We start from the raw sequence: 15744 nt of genomic DNA on the forward strand, positions 1-15744 counted from the left end.
TTAAGAAGTGAAAACGTTAACTACTGTTGAAGTAATTATTCTTGAGAAAAAGCGTGTAACCCTTTCATCCAATCATGAAAGAGGGAGAAACACATTTAGTTACTGTTGTTACTTTTTTGATTGGTTTGGTTTGTTTTGAATTTTGCGTAAAGCTACTCGAGGACTATCTGCGCTAACCGTCCCTAATTTAGCAGTGTAAGAGTAGAAGCAAGGCAGCTAATCATCACCACCCATCGCAAACTCTTGGGGTACTCTTTTACCAACGAATAGTGGGGTTGCCCGTAAACATTTATAACGTCCCCACGGTTGAAAGGGCGAGCATGTTTGGTGTGACGGTATTCGAACCAGGGATACTCGAATTACCAGTCGAGCGCCGTAACCACCTGGTCATGCCGGGCATATACTTGTTTGATAATTAATTATATATATATATATATAATTTAACTGGATACGCTATCTCTCCTTAACTTAAATTTCTTTGCAAAGTTTCAACATTTTAAATATTGTGCTCTAACTTTATAAATCTATTTCATTTTTTTTTTCACCTCCATAATATGTATATTTAAAATCCGCGTCAAATACCACGAGTTAATGCTTGGCCACCTGTGTTAACCTGCCTCCCAGTGCGGACGTATAAATCCAGAAACCAGATTTCGATACCCGTGATTGCCAGAGCGCAGATAGCTTATGTAGCTTGGTGCTTAATTATAAACAGATATTTCTTTGTTAACGTGAAGGTTTCTTGTTTTTAGCAGAATTATTTATCTTACACAGTTATTGTATATGCTATTTTAACGACTTACTTTTGGTGATTTGATTGCTTCTTTATTTTTGAATTTCGTGCAAAGCTACGCGAGGGCTATCTGCGCTAGCTGTACCGAATTTTGCAGTGTAAGACTAGATGGAAGGTAGCTAGTCATCACCACCCACTGGAAACTCTTGAATTACTCTTTTCACCAACGAATAGTGTATTGAATGGACGTCACATTTTAGCGCCTTCACGGCTGAAATGGCAGACATGTTTGCTGTCACGGAAATTCAATCTCGAGATCCTCCGATTACTAGTCGAGCGCCCTAACCACCTGGCCATGCTGGGCCCACTTCATAAGAAACATTAATGTATCTTCTATTAGCTTATTTTCAAAAATGGTTGGCTTCGATCACATATTGTTTTCTTGATAACCACAGTGTTCAATTGCTCAAAACACTAAATTTAAAAAAATTTAGTCACTACTAAAAAAACAAAACTTTAGGGAAAACGGTTTTAAAAATTCATCGCGCAGAGCAAACGTGACCGTTGCCAATCGTCTATCCTAAAAGCACTCCCAGAGGATTTAGTAGATCCCATTACGAAAACTTTGCTTGGAAATTATAAGTTATTGCGACCAGATATCGCAGATGTACCATTGGAGTGTAGCATAATCATTGGGCCTTATCCGAAAATCACGTCTTTGTAAGTGTATGGCCCTCAAGTGTTTATCAACCAACATCTCTGATTAAAGATAATCTCATATCATGGTCTCATTGGAGTCGTGTAATAATAACGTAATTAGCTGCCTTGGTTTCAACTTTTACTTGGGTTTTATATAAGTCTATTTCATTGGCTAATCGAAAATCCAGCAGACACAGTAGGTCTTCACTCAACGTGTACATTTTATAATTAAGTTGTTTTTGTTGTTTTTACGGTATTAATAGCATTATTTTTATGTCGGAAACACTGTATCAGAGAAATCTAAGAGTCACCGAAGAAAATGTCTGTGTAACACTTATATATAACTTTTCTTTTCAATCGTAATAGGAAATATTGATTGAACCGATACCTATTTATAAATATTACTTTTATGAGAAAGTCGCGTTACGGGAAATCCAATGATACCAGCTACGCTTTGGTTATGTACTATACACTTAACTTTTTTAATAAAAATATTTATTTTCATTTTTCAAAATTGCTGCTTCATTTAGCAAACTTCGCACATGTCTGATGTTCAAAATAAAATATAAATATTCCGTACCACAAAATAACACAAAGAACCATTTTTTTACCGAAATATAAACTTAGCCATCTCTGCTTTCAAACGCTGGGGACCGGCATGGCCAAGCGTGTTAAGGCGTTCGACTCGTACTCCGAGAGTCGCGGGTTCAAATCGCGGTCGTACCAAACATTCTCGCCCTTTCAGCCGTGGGGGCGTTATAATGTGACGGTCAATCCCACTATTCGTTGGTAAAAGAGTAGCCCAAGATTTGGCGGTGGGTGGTGATGACTAACTGTCTTCCCTCTAGCCTCACACTGCTAAATTAGGGACTGCTAGCACAGATAGCCCTCGAGTAGCTTTGCACGAAACTCAAAACAAATTACAAGTCGAGTGCCTTAACCACCTGGCCATGCCTAGCCAATTAATTAATCAGTACAATAAATTATTTAGTTATATTATACAGAGATATTTAGGGAAAATAAGTATTTACTATTTGGAAACAGGTCAACATTTCTTTATGGCTCCAGTACTTTCCAATCAGACATTAGCAAAATGTCACTTAGGTCGTAGATTTTATGTTATTTCAATTTCTTTTCTGATTGTACAATTCCACTTATTTTCACATATTTTAAAATTGTTCTTACAGTTAAAATATTTCATTTGTTGAGTGCAAAATTCCGTGTTCTTCATTTTAATGTATTTTTTTCTTGCAATAGTAGACCTTAATTGCACTATGGAAATTGAAAATACATCTTTTTAGTGCTTTATGACTTAAAAAAGAACAGATCCTATCCCACCCACAATTACCTTTTCAATTCAGTTTGATATTTGTAGATTTCTTGCACAAAATGTGTACAAATCAACTTTATTCGTTTTAGTACAAAACTGACATAATTTTTTATAGATCCTTGAAGTGTATTACAAATGACTGTCCTTTTTTCTCGGATCTAATTCGTTTTCTAATTAACAATTATACTATTTTAATGTAATATTCATTAATGTTATTTCTATTTTGAAGAAACAGAAATATGACATAACAACAAAAGTACCCGTCTCCAGTGACAGGAAAAGTTTACGTTAATCTGTCAATTCAAACTACTTGGAGTTTACAAAGGTTAATTGTGTCACAATCTTGGTTTCACCCAAAGCCAAAGCTCTGAGCTAATTATACTGCCCACCAGGAAAAATAATTGTATGGCATTTTTTCACGCTAAAAATTGGTCAACAGTAACATGTTGTAAATCTATATTCGTATTATTCAAGTTACGTCACGTTTCGAGATGTAAATGATAGTGTGAGTAATTCCTTACATTTTAGTGTAAAATATCCTGCTTGTGAAATAAAATGTGGTGTCAACATTATTCATGCTTGTTACCTGTCATTTCAAAAGTGAATGCTGAGCTAATCCTGTGTGCACAGCTTTTCAAATTTCAAACACAGTGAGAAAAGCTGTCGCTGTAAACAAAAGACAGACGAACGTCGGACAGACACCACAGTTCGCAATATATATGTATATACATATATAAAAGATATACTAAGCAACATCATTCAAAAGTTTTATTCGCCGATTCCTTTAATTTCATAACAAGACAAGGATAATGAACATTATTACTAAAATCAGTCTCCCTTGTGAAATAGTGATAAATCCACTGATTTACAACCCTAAACTCAGAGGTTCATTTCCCCTTGGTGAAAACAGCAGATATACCGATATGGTTTTGCCATACAAAAGCATACATACACTGATAAATATATATTTTCTAACAATTTCTAAACATAAGATAAATATATGTCTAACATTTCGGTTCTTGAACTTATTATTGCCATTAAAGTTGCAAAAGATGTACTTATGGTTGAATTTAGCTTTACCTATAATCCACAGTTCGCTTTAGTAGCAAGCATCAACAATAATAAATGAACATTTGAATTCCCTAAAGAGGGACGATTAATTAAAAAACAATTGAAATACTTTTTATATACGTATAATTCACATCAATAATACAAAGGAGTATCCTGGTTGACATATTTAACCAACTCTGGTTTAATACTTTTGAACCAGAGCAAATTAGCATGAATATAGTTTCTAACATATTTTAGTTAGTACTTACAACGCTAGAATCCGGGTTTCGATACCATTTGTAGGCAGAGTAAAGATAGCCCTTTTTGTAGATCTGTGCGTAATTACAAACAACAACCACAGATGTAATTTACAGATGTTGTAATATGCAGGTATTTATGGCTGTAATCATTCCAGAAAATGAATGTGTTTCTATTTAGATTTGTTTCAGGTTTCAGTATAGGTTTTCAATGCGTAATTAGATAATCAAAATTAAAGGCTTTTATTCTCCCTTTAGTTTTCCACGTAATGTTAGGGTTAGTAGATGATATTGACTACTTCCATGTGTGATCATTTACATTTATGTCCTGCATAAATAAATACAAATAGAAAGCAAACTCAACATATTGAATATTTTATTTTACCCGTTTTTGATAAGGAACTGAATTCCCTGTCGTGTCCATATTGGGGCCTTTTAGAAGGAGTTAGTAAAATCTCAATAAAATTCTAAGAGAGGCTAGCAGTCATCTCCAGGTAGATTTTGTCTTGATGCGGAGTAAGTTTGTATTGTCAAACCAGTTGTTGGTGGTGAATGTATAGAAGCTAGCCTCATGCAAAGATGAATTTGAAAAATATTACTATTAATAAACTGTTTACTTCATTTCATAGTTAAACAACTATGTCTGTTTTTATTTTGAGCGAGGTCTGATTTAACCAGACTCTGGTAATATTTCCCAGTTCTGCAGTATTACTTGATCTTACCATTCGGTTTCTGTTTCATCTGAAAATGACAAAACTTCATCACACAATAAAAAGTTAGTCACGCTTTCTGGAATAATAACAAAGTTTATATTATTTCTAATTCTTCCTCAGATTCAGATTTTTGTTGTATTTCTTTGTATTATTTTTTTCTTCTATGTTTATATAAATAAGTATTATCAGGACAGAAAATAAACTTTGACTCGTGCATCATCAAACTTATGGTTACATTTTGGCATTTGCACAACCCTTTATATACCAAATTCCAACTTAGGCCTGCCCTATGGTGGTTCCAGCAGTAAGTCTGAGATTTTATGCTACTAAAAATTGAGTTTCGATACCTGCAGTGAGCAGAACACAAACAGCCCAATGAATAGCTTTGCGCTTTACAATGAACAAACAAACTCGGGTTGAAATGATTCGTGCTCTTTCTGCATGTTTAAGAATTTTACGATAATACAGTTTAGTTTTCTACATCATGTAGTCTGCTAGATACATTTAGTAGTTTCTTTGGCTGGTGAATAGCCCTTAGATTAGTTTGAACTACATAGGCAGGTAAAGTATCTCATATTCCTTTTTACCTAATTTAATTATTCTTCTAACTACGAAAATTTATCTGCATACCTACGTATCACTGATTAGTAAGTTATCAATATTCGTTCATTAATGTTAGATGCAGTTTATTTTGGTGCAAAGCTGCACAATAGACGCTTTCCACCATCAAGGGAAATCGAGTCTTAAATTGTAACGTTGTAAATCCAGAAACTTACGCGTGACCCACTGGGGGACACCTGTGAGTCTGTGCTTCTTACAGGATTCACAATGACATACGACTTAGACAAATATTTAAACAAAAGTACCATCGATAATGTAATTACTTCAACTGAGTACTCAATACGATACAATAATGACGACCCAACGATAGTGAAAGATATAAAACAAGTTGGTAATTTGGGTATTAAGTGTAGAAAAATACAAACAAATTTGTTAACCTAATAATATGTGTTAGACATTCATTTTTAAACACATGAATTTATCTTTCTAGATGGCTAGTAATTTTACTTTAGTCGATATAAGTCATTTTAGCTTTTCTGTTGTTGTTATTGCTAAATACAATGCTATCCGTGTTGTGCCATTTGCAGGAATCAGACTCGATTTTTAGCGTTGTAAACTTTCAATCTTTTTGCGGAGCCACGGGGTCATTTTTTGTAAACAAACAGCTTTCAACATACTAACTTAAAGTCTCCTCTTTTGTCAAAAATTATTTGAAAACGATTGTTTTAAAGCATTTTATGAAATTATTTGATGAACTTCATTCTGAACTATTCTATACAAAAGCATATCTATACATAATTATTGATAAATTTAAAATTTAACTCTTTAGTAATTATATATGAAAAAAACTTTAGTGCTAGACAAATAATTGCGTTTAACAGGATCCTAACATAAGAAAAACTAATTGCTGGTTACTTATGAATCTATAATTGCAAATTGAGTACTGTTGAGTTCAGATGAATTTTAAGCTACAATTCCAGAGGCGACGCCAATAGTGGTTAGTCTCTCATCCGGAGGTAGAAGAGAATTTCTTTTCTGATATTACCAAATGTCTTCTTGCTATAGGCTGTCCTGGTGATTTCCCATGCTTTGATTTTCCTAACTACACTGTATGGTAATTTGATTTTAAACATTCTCATTAACTCTGATTGTTGACGAAGAACTTTCATGGTTGTCGCTTTCATCTTACTGGTGCAGAAGATGTCGACATCCTGCCTGTAGAATTGTGCTGGATTTCACGGAGAGGCTTTTCTCTAAATTGTTTGTAAAAGCAACTTCTTTACATGTGACTTGTGTCACTTTTTAAAGATCGAGATTATTCTTCATTATGTTGCCTGATGCACATCGACGACTTTTGCCACTGATCATTGTTTTCGTGGATTCTTATCTTTTACAATACGCCATATGTTGATTACCTGAGCTGGGTACGACTTGTTGTAGTTTTGTTTCTGAATGGTTCCTGTACCCCGAGTTGATCCATATTCTTTTGTTTTCCAGATCCATTAAGTGTAAGGGGTAACTTCGTCTTGGAAATTTTGAATCCTCAATTTCAATAATTAGCTATAATATGAGGGTGTAAATATATTTTGTCTTTGGTAAGAGCCGTTACATTTTCTACCCAAAAATATTCAATTTTAGATAGCATGACGCTACCTACAGTCCAGTAATGGGGTAGAAGCTTGAAACTTGGCAGTTTTTGATTGTGTTGAGCATTGTTTGCACTTGTAATTGGCTGGAAGCATGAACAACAAAGTTAAGGTTTAAGTGTCAAAAACTGACAACGTAATGGAAACCAATAAATTTAAAGTTGCGATAAAATTATTTAGTTGCAGATGATTTTTTCTAAATTTCTTTTCAGTTAATCTATTTTAAATTAGAAGCATGTAAAACCAGCATTTGATATTTGTTTTCTGTTTCAAATGCCAATGTTGTTATCAAACTAACCTATTGTAAGCACCTCTAATTTGAAAACCGAAATGGCAAAATGAAGATGAATATTGGACAAATATCTACAGTTTACGAGCTTTTTACTATAAATGTTACATCTATTCGAGAGCAACATTTTGTCAACGTTTTAAAACGAAACACTGTACAGTGCTATCTGAAAATGTTATGTTTAAAAGGTTTTAAAGTTATTTTTAAAGAAATTAACAAGTAAAGATATGTAACATTAAATCTTAAACTGGAAAGTGCATTCTGACAGGAAATATTTTAACATACTCTGGGGATTAATTTTCAATTGTACTTGGAATGTACAGGTGCAGTGACTAGATAATCTAGTTATGAATCCAGCATATACAAGGAGTTCAACTAACATAGCATTCAAAAAACTTCGTTCTCGTGAACCAGGTGAATTATTGAAAAGCCCAAAAGAGAAAGATGTTCATTGAACATAATAACCTTAGAGCAGAACCTTTTTTAATGGAAATTGCATTGCAGGGTTATTGCCAAGATGTACATTTGTCAGAGAGCATGCCCAGAGCTGGCAGCATGGATTGTACGAAGTGGCGTGGCGCGCCTTTAAAATAGTTTTCATATCATGCACTTAACGTACTGCATAATATTATAGTTCAGTAGTTACTATAGTGTTACATTATAACACAGCTTTAAAAAATCACTTAAGCTTATTCGCCTACAAACCCTATGCAGGTCTGCATAGTATCAAGACGTTAGCATTAAGATTTTCAAAAATGAATCCTTATTTATTTTCAGGCTAACCAATATTATTAGTTCTAAGAGCTTCTGTAAAATATCATCTTAACTTAATTGAAAAGTTAAAAATGTTTATTCGTGTGTTTTAAATATCGTATGCCAATGGTATTTTATATCATACTGTGAAAAGACAATAGTTACCACATTTAAAGGACATCATGGAAGATCCAATAGGGAAATCTCCTTCTCTTGTCCCTCATAATTTTTGCCAACGAAATTTGTGACTATAGAATGGCGGGAAGTCTGTGGACTTTTACCGCTAAATACCAGGTTTCGATATCTGTGGTGAGCAGAGCACAAATAACTCACTGTGTAGCTTTACGTTTAACTTCAAAAAATCAAACCGCGGAAGAAAGGGAACTAAAACTTATGAATTTACTGATTTATGTTTTTATTAAACTTGGTAATTAAAAACAAACGGTTAAAATAATGTTTGAGTATATGGTTTTCAGAAATAACGTACAAAGTTTACACTGATAGACAAAATGTTTTAAAAACGTCCAATTTTGTGTGTTTTATCGAATCGACATTTTTGCTCTCGACAACAAAAACGTATTTTGGCATCAATTGACAGCTGATATTAAATTACAATTTGTTAATTTCTTTAAATTTTTTTTTTCATGGTGCCCGCCCCCAGTGACTTAGTAGTAAATCTACAGACTTACGATGCAAAACTTCAGGTTTCGGTTTCAATACTCGTAATGGACAGAACACTAGTTGTCAATATCTAGCTTAACTACAACGAAACCAAAATCAAATTATTAATGACAGCTTCTAAATAGGAAAAAAATTAAAGTTTTAGGGGAAATAATGGATTGTTGGTTATTCATAGAATTGCTATAAGAAGTATCCGAAAGGAAGATACTCTTTTACCAACGCATAGTGGGATTAACCGTCACATTATAACGCCCCCATGGATGAAAAGGGGAGTATGGGTTAGTGCGACAGGAATGCGAACCCGCGAACTTCAGATTACGAGTCGCACGCCTTAACCCACCTGGCTATGCCGGGTCTTTTGAGTATAATGTAAATACTTTACCTTTCAAAATTGTCGTGTCTCTATCCATCGATACGTAGCACCATCTGCTGGATTGATTTGGATATAAAATATATTTAGGCATATGTTTACTATTTATTTAAAAAAATCTTTGTATATTTATTGGAGTATCAGAAGTGGATAAACACAAACCAGTTAAGTAAGCTAGTAAAATCTTGTACCGATACTTTGAACCTCTTACTGACCAGCCTTGCTGACGTGATCAGGAAAGTATGTTTTGTTTGTTTGAAATTAAGCGCAAAGCTACACAATGGGCTATCTGTGCCCTGCCCGCCACGGGTATCGAAACGTGGTTTCTAGCTGCGTGACTCCGTAGACATACCGTTGCACCACTGGATGGAGGGGGCAGGTAAGTAGGTAGCAGAAGAAAATGTTGGTTTATTAAATTTTTTTAACTTGTTACACAAGAAATGTTAATGAAGTTTTAACATATTATGAGTACGTATGTGTACAATATATCATAACCATTACTTTGAATGGTCGGTTTTTCGCTCAGGGGTTCAGTAGGGTGGTTTTATAGCTGGTAAATTATTGGAAAACCTTGTTAATCTGTACTATTAAGTATTATCGTACTTACCATATTTAAGGACAAAGCTACATAATGTGTTCTGTTCATTGCGGGTATCGAAATCCAAATTTTAGCTTGTAAACTGTGTCCTTGGCAGTAAGAGTGTTGTTAATTTTTGAGTTTTCCATATCATGACCCATTTGTTTTACTTTTATTAAAGAAACAAACATATTTTAATGTACTTTCAAGTTCTACTGACACTCCTGAAGAATGGTTAGGTTTGAATTTCGCGCAAAGTTACACGAGGGCTATCTGCTCTAGCAGTCCATAATTTAGTAATGTAACTAGAGGAAAGACAGTTAGTCATTTCCGCCAACTCTTGAGCTACTCTTTTACCAACGAATAGTGGGATTGACCGTCACATTATATTGCCCCACGGCTGAAAGGGCAAGCATGTTTGGTGTGACGGGGATTTGAACCCCGCAATCCTCGGATTACGTACGAGTCGAGTGCCTTAGCCACCTGGTCATGCCGGGCCTTCAGAAGGTAAAGAGCGAATGTGTGATTCATTTTGTGATTACTGGCATGTGGGACAACTTGCAAGTCATTATATGGCTTATTCTTCAATAAATAGACATTATACAACCTACGGTGTTAGTGATCTTTTTAAATTATATTTTAATTCAAAATATGTTTCATGAGCTACCGATTACAATATAAAAATACGTTTTATATATTTAATACTCTTTTCAAAACTTTTATTTATTGTAAGACATGGAGTATTGTGTTCTTTTTTTTTTCTCATATATAAAGTTTTATAGCTTTTGTACAGTCATGGGCTATGCATCGCTGATTCTCGATTATTATTGTTAGTTTTACTGCTAAACCACACTGAGCTAGCTGCTGTGACCACCGCGAGGAATCAACCTCCTGATATCAGTGTTATACGTCAGTAATCTTACCTCTAACTCATGGGGGACCACTAATTCTCGACCAATGGCGTAGTTGACTCGACAGTACACGAGCTACTCCTAATAACAGTGAACAGAAGGAAAGAAAAAAGTTAAACGAAATTAAATACTGTTTTGTTAGAGTAGTGTGCCTAATCTGACAGGTACACTAATAAGTGTACAATAACTGCCTTTTCCAAATCGTTTGCCTTCACTTGTTGTAAAATTATGTTATCTAAGGTTTGTTTTCCGAGGTAACTCGTCAACTTCTTCAGCCTTGTTACGGCAACTGTAGCTTAACTTGTGATAAGTATGGCACATTTTGACAATAACGTTTGCTGTGTGGAAATTAATATAGTGAGACATCGGTAGAAAAAGAGACGAGTATTTAAGCAAACACACGTATGACAACACTAGCGGTAATATTAGGGTTGTAAATAGGAAAGGCTCATGCACATGGAAGAGATTTACGTTATTCAAAACTGGTAAGAAACACTACTATAAATAATGCAATATCTATTTTTAACTACATAATAGCAAATCTGATTATTTTTATTTCATTTATTTTACCGTGAACATTCCACGCAGTGGCACAGGAGTATGTCAGCAGACTAACAACGATGGAAACTGAGTTGCGATACCCGTGGTGGGTAGATTACACACAGCTACTGTGTAGCGTTGTGTTTAACTTCAAACATACTAAACTAAGATTTGAGTACTGCAGTCTCCTGGTAAGACTGAGGGTTTATAATACTAAACATTGTGATTCGATACTTGCAGATGGTAGAGTACAGAGAGCTCATTGTGAGGCTTTACGTAAAGAAAGAGTGATCACTACGAATCTTTAAAATGATTTTACAGAAATATTCAAAAATTGTTTTATACGAGTTCCCATTTTAAAAACGTTTAACAGCCGTTTTATTTTTTCCACTTTTTACTGCCTTAGTGACAGCGAAGGTTGTGCACACAAACCGTCCTCCAATCTCATTGGAGACACCTAAACAAATATCACGCCCGAAGCGAGTTCTTTTGTTAGTGTTAATAAATTAATTTAGTGTTTAACTTAATACTGGTACTCAATGTTTAAAGTATAATTGTAATAATATTTAATAGCAACTTACTTAGTTATTATTACTAAATATACTCTTCAAAAAAAGAAACAAAAAGGCAAAATATGAGACAAATTGTTAACAAGTTTATTCCGGGTAGTTCTGTATGACATGTGTGAAACTTTGCACATTCACTGCTGAACATCCAAAGTCCATGTTCACTAGGTGAAGTTTAACGTCACTCAACGTCAATAACGAGTATACCCCCCGTGAGCATCAATAACTGCTTGGCATCTCCTGCCCATGGAAGCAATGAGATGACGAATCACATCCTGTGGAATGGCTGTCCACTCAGCCTGCAAAGCTGCTGCAAGCTGAGGTAAAGTCTGCGGTTGAGGTTGTCGCCGTCGCAGACGTCGGTCCAACTCGTCCCAAAGATGTTCGATGGGGTTTAAATCTGGTGATCTGGAGGGCCAGGGAAGAACGTTGATGTTGTTGTATCTCAAGAAGACAGTGGTGAGTTGAGCTGTGTGAGGACGGGCGTTGTCATGTTGAAAAACGTCGTTGACGTTCACCATGATGGGTTGCACATGGGGCCTAAGAATCTCAACGACGTATCGTTGAGCCGTAAGATTCCCTTGAATGTGCAAAAGGTCTGTTCTGGCATTGTAGGCGATGGCAGCCCACATCATGACGCTGTCATCACCATATCTGTCAACATCCTGCACACAGTTTGCTGCAAAACGTTCACCTCGGCGATGGTAAACACGGGTCCTTCCATCCTGCCTACGAAGCATAAAACGTGATTCATCGCTGAACAAACATGCCACCATCGTAGATGAGGCCATACCCGATGTGCCCGAGTCCACTGCAGCCGTGCTTGACGATGTTGCTGGGTGAGGATGACGCCTCTGACTGGACGTCGAGGTCGGATTCCTGCATCTCGTAGACATTTGCGTACCGTCTGATCAGAAATCCTACGCAGCCCTGGTATGGTTGAGGCAGAAGACGTCACAGTGGTGGTCCTATCCCGAAGGTGACGTAACCGGATGTAGCGATCTTGTGCGGGCGTGGTCACATGAGGTCTGCCAGATTGTGGACGGTCACGAGTTGATCCATGTTGTTGGTGACGATTCCATAGCCTTGTGATGGTGCTTGGGTGGACATTCACAGCTCTGGCAACATCTGATCGAGATTCGCCTTGTTGCGTTGTGCTTCAGTCAGTCTTGGCGTAACTGTATTGCGTGTCGGTGGCTTAACACTGAGCTATGGACACCGAGAACTCGTCACTTTTATAGGGATTTTGCACATGTTGCACTTGTAGAACATGCAGATCTCTCAAACAAATTTATTGGACACGCATGCGTTTTGGCGAAAAATCCGATGTTTTCCTCCGTTTTCAAAGTGCACAACTTTTATTGTCATTTTGGTCTGACAATCAGTGCCTTAACACGTGTAACATCACATACTCTGAGCTTGTAACGTTATTACATATATTTCTCTTAAAATAAAAAAAATATCCCTTTTGCGTTTCTTGTTTTGAAGAGTATAAATTAAAACGTCACTTCTGCAACTTATATATGTAAATATTCAGTTAAAAGGAGTAAAGCTTTAAAATAATTGCACAGTAGATAACGCTATGTAACAAAATTTTACTTTTTTTTTGTTTGTGGGCAGCAAGTGTTATTTCCCAATTGCTTATGCCTAAAGTAAATGGAAAAGATTTATTTTTCTCTTCAGGTGTGTGTGTGTGTTTTTTGTTTTTCGTATAACAAAGCCACAAAGGGCTATCTGCTCAGCCCACCTAGAGGAATTGAACCCCTGATTTTAGCGTTGTAAATACGGAAACCCGCTGTACTATCGGGGGGCTATTTTTCTCTTCAAATTTTGCTTTTGCGACCTAGGAGTGTATAACAAAAACATGATGGGAGACTGTAATTGGGGGTTGATACGTGAAAGTGATTTACATTACAGTCACAAATCTCGAAAAATTACTAACATCTAATCTTTTTTGTATAACTTTAGTATAAATACATGTAAACCTTGATTCATATATTGTTTTATTCAGACTTTATATAAATGAAAATGTGCAAATGTGCCCGTTTTTACACAGAAAATAGGTTAATTTCTAAATTTTATTATCCAGTTCACGAAAGCAAAGTTTAAAGGGAATAATGGCCATTTTCTGTACTTTTACAACATAAACAATTAAGAAATAACACATACTATCCAGGAACAAAATTTGTGTTACATAGTGTATTTAATAAACACGGGGACCAACCCTAAAACAAATCTACATGCTTCTGTATTTTTACGCTACCATCTTCTGCAATACGCCTTTTATTTTACACGTGTATAAATATTACATTGCTTAATTGCTTTTATGACCGATTGACGGCAGTGTAGAACTGTAAAGACATATGACTCTTTTCCGGTTTTTCTTTTGTTTGTTCGTTTTGAATTTCGCGCAAAGCTACTATCTGCGTTAGCTGTCCCTAATTTAGTAGTGTAAGGCTAGAGGGAAGGCAGCTAGTCATCACCACCCACCGCTATCTCTTGAGCTACTTTTTTGCTAATGAATAGTGGGAGTGACCGTCACATTATAACGCCCCCACGGCTGAAAGGGCGGGCATGTTTGGTGCGACCGGGATTCGAACCCGCGACCCTCGGATTACGAGTCGAATGCTTTAACACGCTTCGCCAGGCCTGGCCCGGTTTTCCTTTTAAAGTTCCTGGAAATGTACAATAAGAATGTTTTCCGACATTGTTTACCTTCACTTGTAAAATTGAGAAGCCTAAACACTGTTTCAGTGTTATTAAAATCATTCTGTATAAACTAGATTTAAGACTATTAAATCTATTATTCAAATTACAGGGTAATATGCATAGGATTAAAAAAAGTTCAACTAAAATGCAAAGAATCCGACTGGTGGTCGTTAGATAAACTTTATTTGTTGTAGTAAGAACGTATATGTTTTTTATATTAGCAAATAAAACGTATTTCTTGTTTTATAAAAACATGATTTATGGGATTTTGTTTCTTAACCTTTTAAGCTATGAAATAATATTCAACTTCTGTCAAGTTAGTCTGACTTCTATAGTTCTTTCTAAGCTAATGTCAACGTAGATAACTCATTTAAATTTATTTGAGTAACAACAGAACTCGCCTTTGGTTTTAACAAGTTTTCGTTTGTTTGTTTTGAATTTCGCGCAAAGCTACACGAGGGCTATCTACGCTAGCCGTGCCTAATTTAGCAGTATAAGACTAGAGGGAAGGTAGCTTGTCATCAACACTAATCGCCAACTACTGGGCTACTCTTTTACCAACGAATAGTAGGATTCACCGTCACATAATAACGCCCCCACAGCTGAAAAGGCGAGCATATTTGGTGGGACTGAGATTCGAATCCATGACCTTCAGATTACGAGTCGAGCGTCCTATCCGCCTGGCCATGCCGAGCCTTTTAATAAGTTATATTGGGATATCCTGTAATATTTGTAAATAATGGTGTTATAGTAACATCCTTAAAAAGACCACGTCCTATCAAAATACATTATTCTGAACGTCGTGCAGAGAAAATACAATCAAAGTTACCAACATGCACGCGTGTTTTAGTTACGTTTGTTTGTTGCTAAGTGCACAGCTACATAACAGGCTAATTGTGCTTTGCCAACCACTTGTGTTGAAACATGATTTTTAGTGTCGTAAGCCAAGATACTTACTGCTGAGTTATTGGGGAGGGGGTTTATTGTGTGCTGAAGTGCTCGTATTTTATCAATTTACTGACTCATGTCCGGTTAAAAGTATCAAATTATTAAACAATAAATGATATGATGTAGTAGGAACGTTGTGGGTAACCTCACACTCTATGAAATAACAACTTTGTTCACCAAAAATTTGTCCAAAGATGTATTATTACCTCAGCAACTATATCTTGTAATGAGTAATTTTCATAAAATTGTTTGCTATCATGTCTCCGATATTTCACTATGCTCAAGTTTCGGAAAATAATCTTAGTAGTAATATTATTGGTAATGGGATATCTCTAAAAATCGAAACAAACATTTATCACTATTGACAGTGTTTAATGTGCAAATTATTTGACATTCATCTTGTCCATCAGT

Source organism: Tachypleus tridentatus, chromosome 7 (assembly GCF_004210375.1).
Source record: "Tachypleus tridentatus isolate NWPU-2018 chromosome 7, ASM421037v1, whole genome shotgun sequence".
Classification (NCBI taxonomy): Eukaryota; Metazoa; Arthropoda; class Merostomata; order Xiphosura; family Limulidae; genus Tachypleus; species Tachypleus tridentatus.